The sequence below is a fragment of the Colobus angolensis genome, unplaced genomic scaffold, assembly GCF_000951035.1.
Source record: "Colobus angolensis palliatus isolate OR3802 unplaced genomic scaffold, Cang.pa_1.0 Scaffold233, whole genome shotgun sequence".
NCBI classification, from domain to species: domain Eukaryota; kingdom Metazoa; phylum Chordata; class Mammalia; order Primates; family Cercopithecidae; genus Colobus; species Colobus angolensis.
In genome coordinates, this window is record NW_012115522.1 from 76,096 (window position 1) to 82,227 (window position 6,132).

Here is a 6,132-nt window from a genome sequence, read left to right on the forward strand (position 1 = left end):
CCAGGATGGTCTTGATCTCCTGACCTCGTGATCCGCCCGTCTCGGCCTCCCAAAGTGCTGGGATTACAGGCTTGAGCCACCGCGCCCGGCCAGAATTATCAGTTTTTAATGGTAGAATCTAATCCTTCCTCTTTAAGTTCTAACAGGAACAACGTAGTTGATGGTAATTTTCTAAAAAGAGTAACTCTTTGAGTCCCAATGATTCTCTTACTTAAATAAGCAAGAAGTTTAGCTTTTAGGATTTTTTATTTCAGATATTAAAACATCAGCACAAACACTTGTGTTTTTTTTTTTTAATGGGAAAAAAAGAAAAAGGAATTCCCTCTGGTGAATTGCAGGGCTTTAAGGCCACAGATCAAGGGTGACAATAATATATACTTGGCCCTGCTATATATTGCTGTCAGAAGGTGTTACTCAAGATCACCTATTCCAAAACAAAATCTGAGATTTTGCTTCCATGTCTAAAAATCCCACATTGCGAGACAATTGGGTTACTGAGGGGTATTTAATATAATCACTTTACCTTGAAGTATTCATCAAAAGCTGATATTACTTTAATTTAGATGTCTTCTTTTTCCCATTTATATTGGAAAGACTAAGGGTATCATGATCATACTATACTGTATAGAAACTTGGAATTCATGGTCCCATTTGTTTCTGTATTGGAAAAACACCTGCATTTTCTAATTTTATAAATACAAAGAATAAAATTACATCAAAATAGAACAAACAATGTGCTTCATCCATGAAAACAGCTTTTCTAAATTTGACATCTGGCTATGCCCACTGCAACTATCTAATAAAATCTATGTATCTTCCCCGAATTGGAAACCTAGAACACCATCCATCGACAATTTGTAAGAGTGTAATCTCACTATTCTGCCACCCAGGATATTGATCATAAGCTCAGTATCAAAGCATGATTTCATGGGTAATTGCTTGATGATAAAAAGATCATTATTTCCTGATGATCAGAGAACTAGATACCAGGGCCACATCACCTTTAATCCTCATAGAATGACAAACACTGAATTGTGTGGTGGCATTGTGCCAAATGCTTGCTTTGAAAGCTATAATAAGCAGCTACACAGAAGTCTTTATAATATCCATTTAACAAATTATTGATCAGCACATACTTGTTATAAACCTGATTCTGAAATATTTTTCTAAAAAATATATAAACAACTTGCTCTGGGATACCATTCATGTGTTTTCCCAATGTTCTGCATGCTATGATAAATTCTTAGGCAGTAAGAGTTGGCCCAACTCACGGTACCATCCACTCTCAGCCAGTGAGCAATAGCACACACCACACTGCACCATTGAATCAATGAGAGTGCTATCTGTGTTGTTATTCCATCTACTTTCTGTTCTAACAAACAGTTGTGACTCATGACAAAAATTGTGCAAGAGGCAGTACTCAACACTTCTGAAAGAAACAAAGGAAGACTATCATGGTGGATGTTAAAGAGGCAATTTCAGGCCAAGCATGGTGGCTTCTTCCTGTAATCCCAGTGCTGTGGGAGGATCTCGAGGCCAGGAGTTTAAGACCAGCCTGGGCAACATAGTAAGACTCCCATGTCTTCCAAAAATATATATCTATGTATATAGATGTATATGTATCTATAGGCACCCACCAGCATGCCTGGCTAATTTTTTGTATTTTAGCAGAGACAATGTCTCACCATGTTGTCCAGGCTGGTCTCAAACGCCTGACCTCCAGTGATCTGTCTGCCTCGGCCTCTCAAAGTGCTGGGATTATAGGCCTGAGTCACCACGCGTGGCCTGGGACATGCATTTTAGCATATAATTTTACCCCAAGATTCCTCTTTCTCTCCCTGCCTACCCCTAATTTCTTCATAAAATGCTTTGTTCTCTTGCTCTTTATTTTTATAAACTATTTTAAGTTATTTGGGAATGAGGTTAAATACCAATGATTTTTTTTTTAAATAAGCCAAACTGTTAATCCTGCCTCCATTCTTGTCACCCTTAATCCACTCTTCATACCACTGTTTCGGTGACAGTTTCTAAGAAGCACATTTTCTAGTAAGCTGTTCAATGGATGGCTCCCTACATAGTACAAGATCAAGTGTCAAGTCCTCAGCATGGCATTCCCAGTCCCGATGATTCAGCATCAGCCTCCCCTTTCTACCCTTATCAACTGTCATTCCCAATTTTGAACCCTGTGCTTCATCCACACATGCCCACAAATCTTCCCATGTTGTCTAGAGGTTGGGATAAAAAAAATCTTGCATTTTTTAAGTTTAAATTTTAATTTTAGGTTCCAGGGTACATGTGCAGGATGTGCACGTTTGTGACATCAACGTGTGCCATGGTGGTTTGCTGCAACATCAACCCATCACCTAGGTATTACACCCCTCCATGCATTAGCTACTTTTTCTAATGCTCTTCCTCCCCCCACCCCAGCCTCCAATAAACCCCAGTGGGTGTTGTTCTCTTCCGTGTGTCCATCTGTTCTCATTGTTCCGTTCCCACTTGTAAGTGAGAACATGCAGTGTTTGGTTTTCTGTTCCTATGAGGGTTTGCTGAGGATAATGGCTTCCAGCTCGATCCGTGTCCCTGCAAAGAACATGATCTCATTCCTTTTTATGGCTGCCTAGTATTTCATGGTGTACATGTACCACATTTTCTTTATCCAGTCTATCAATGATGGGCATTGGGGTTGATTCCATGTCTTTGCTATTATGAATAGTGCTGCAATGCACATACGTGTGGATGTTATCTTTGTGACAGAATAAATCTTGCAGTTCCTAATCATGACATGCAGTCATACCTCCACATTTGCCGATCATAATCTCTCTCCCTGGAGTACCCCCTTCTGCTTTTTTCCAACTTCAAGACTCATATCTCTACAAAGATTTTTTTTTCCAACCACTCTTTGCACTTTTACTACACCTCTAAGGTAGCCGCTAGCACGCTCTACTTGCTACTATTTGTCTAATAGATTTTTCTCCCATACTAGACAGTGGGCTGCAAAGTCAATGGACAATATTGTACCCATCTTAGAGCCTAGCACAAAGAAACTTTAATAAACATCTGGGGATTGAATGAATGAATGAATGAATGAAATATAAATGAAGGGAATATATTTATAAAACCTTAAGGATAAAGTACCTGACCTGAGAATAAACCTTGAAGTAGTTGAGATTCAACCACTTGAGGTGCCATTTTGGTATTTATAATAAACCCAAAAATATAAGAGAACCATTAGGGAGTTGTTACATGTCGGTTAATCACAATGCTTTCAATGTATGTTCTGTTCAGCACATTAATCTTGGTAATATTATTAGAAGAAAGCCAGCGTGTATGTGGTATGTCTCCAAGGGCAGGAAGGTGGCAAAGGGAGGCAAATCCGAGTGGATGGAGGGAGGGGAAGGGCAGGAGGAGAAAAAGGTGGGCGGAGGACCAGGTGGGAGGGAGGCAGCTCACTGAGGACCCAGCGGGGGCAGCACGATGAGGCAGGTGGCCCTGTTTCTGAATGGCAGCCCCAAGAACGGAAATACCCTCAGACAGATTCTAAGCCTCCTGAAGGATTGTTAGGATTCCACACAGACTGGCTGACATTAAATGTTGGAGAGCGGTACTTTACAACTACATGGAGCACTTTAGTGAATAAAGACCCTGATGGTATGCTGGCCCATATGTTTAAGGACAAAGGTGTCTGGGGAAAATAAGCAAGATCATAAAGGAGCTTTCTTAATTGACCAAAATCCTGAGTACTTTGAACCCATTTTGAACTACTTGCATCATGGACAGCTCATTGTAAATGATGGCATTAATTTATTGGGTGTGTTAGAAGAAGCAAGATTTTTTGGTATTTACTCATTGATTGAACACCTAGAAGTGGCAATAAAGAATTCTCAACCACTGGAGGATCATTCACCAATATCCCGAAAGGAATTTTCCGATTTTTACTAGCAACTCCAACGAAGTCAGAACGGCGATGCCAGGGTTTCAACTTCAGTGGTGCTGATCTTTCTCCTTTGGACCTTGGATACATTAACTTCAAAATGGCCAATTTAAGCCACTGCAATCTTGCACATGCAATTCTTTGCTGTGCAAATCTTGAATGAGCTGATCTCTCTGGATCCGTGCTTGACTGTGCAAATCTCCAGGGAGTCAAGATGCTCTGTTCTAATGCAGAAGGAGCATCCCTGAAACTGTGTAATTTTGAGGATCCTTCTGGCCTTAAAGCCAATTTAGAAGGTGCTAATCTGAAAGGTGTGGATATGGAGGGAAGTCAGATGACAGGAATTAACCTGAGAGTGGCTACCTTAAAAAATGCAAAGTTGAAGAACTGTAACCTCAGAGGAGCAACTCTGGCAGGAACTGACTTAGAGAAGTGTGATCTGTCTGGGTGTGATCTTCAAGAAGTCAACCTGAGAGGGTCCAACGTGAAGGGAGCTAGATTTGAAGAGATGCTGACACCACTACACGTGTCACAAAGTGTCAGATGAGAATTTTAGGGGCTGGAGGAAGATATGCAAGATGAAAATGTTTTCCTTATCATTTTTCTTTCTCCACCCACTCAGTTGTCTTGAAGAAATAACATCATAAGGAAATTTAAAAAAAAAAAAAAAAACATTTAGAGGATTATGCTTGTTCTCAGTGGTGCATAAGGGAAAAGGCTGACTTTTTTTTTTTCCATATTCTGATTTTCAACACAAAAGCACTCATTTAATAGATGTAGGGAAACTAGATATTGCTGCCTTTTGAACGGGGTAGGGGGGTTTATCTGGTTTTATGACTAGGAATAGTATCTATTATATTTGCTTTTAAATAGGCATGATGTGGAAATACCATCTTGGTTTGAGATACATTTGAGGATTTTAATTGATGGAAAGCACTACATATGCAATTATAGTTATTGAATACCTAGATGCAGTATCAATATTTAAATTGTTAAAACTTTATGAAAACTTGGAAAAGATTGTTTAGGTTTATAAATAGCTTTAGTGATCCTGCCCCTCTTTAAATACCTTTCACACCACGTGAATATGGTGAGATCAGACTCCCTAAGACTCTTTTCAGGTTCATTTTTAAAATGTTTACTTTTTAGGACAAAACAGTAGCTAAATTAAAGTAATATCTAGTTCTTACTGATTCAGACAGAGTGGAAAGAAAGACATCGTTGTACATCACTGTCATTCCAAAGGTACAGTGGGACTCCGGATGGAGGAAGAACTTACCTATCACTACAACACTTATAAGTGAGAATTTCTCAGAATTTCATTCTAGGCAAGTTCCACTCAACACCAGACCAAGCAATTCTATCTATTTACACTGCTAGCCTATTTTTCTCATACAATCCTCACAAGCATAGGAAGATACTTCAAAACCAAAAAACCGAGGTACATCATTAATATTCATTTAATTCAAATACTAAATAGTTTATATAAGGCCAGCTTAGAAATAGATACTAAATCCAGAGCTACTGCAATCAAAGTTTATATGAATGAATATGGTAAAGTTGCCTGCTAAAAGGCAACGTAATATAATTGCAGCTAGAACCCTACAGTGGGGAATGAGGAATTTTAAACACACATTTGATTACAGCCACCAAAAAATATAAATAAAGTAAAAATAAAGGCATTTGACTGGTCCAAGATGTAATACCAATCAATCAGCATCTGTGATTCTTTTACTTATATGTTTTTTTAAACAAATTTTGGCCCAATTTTCTTGAGTCACTACCTCTCTGCAGCTGCAGAGGAAAGGCCTGTACCTCCCTACCAGTGACCTGGTGTCCTTATTTCTACCCGAAGAGCAGGGATATTAGCTGTGTCCAAATGGATTCTGAATTCTACAGACTCATCAACATGAGGCAAGCAATCATTTAAAACCACCTGTGTCTCCTTTGGGAGAATGACATATCTTTAGTATTTACATATCATTATTCTTCTATCTCTACATATGCAAAGCTTTCCTTAACAGTAAAGGGTACATATGCATGGTGGGAGGAGATCAGACCTTTAAAAGTGAAGGAAAGCAACTTCAGAAATGAATTATTTTCTTTGCTTTTTATTTTTACCAAGACAGAGAAGTAATGTACTGAGGGATAATCTATTTTCATAATCAATATATGCCTAAATTATATTTAAATCATTTCAC

The 6,132-nt window shown here is 38.7% G+C and overlaps 1 pseudogene; it reads left to right on the forward strand.

Annotated features, from left to right (window-relative positions):
* Positions 1-3,530: 3,530 nt before the first annotated feature.
* On the forward strand, positions 3,531-4,478 carry LOC105513617 (annotated as a pseudogene).
* Positions 4,479-6,132: the final 1,654 nt, after the last annotated feature.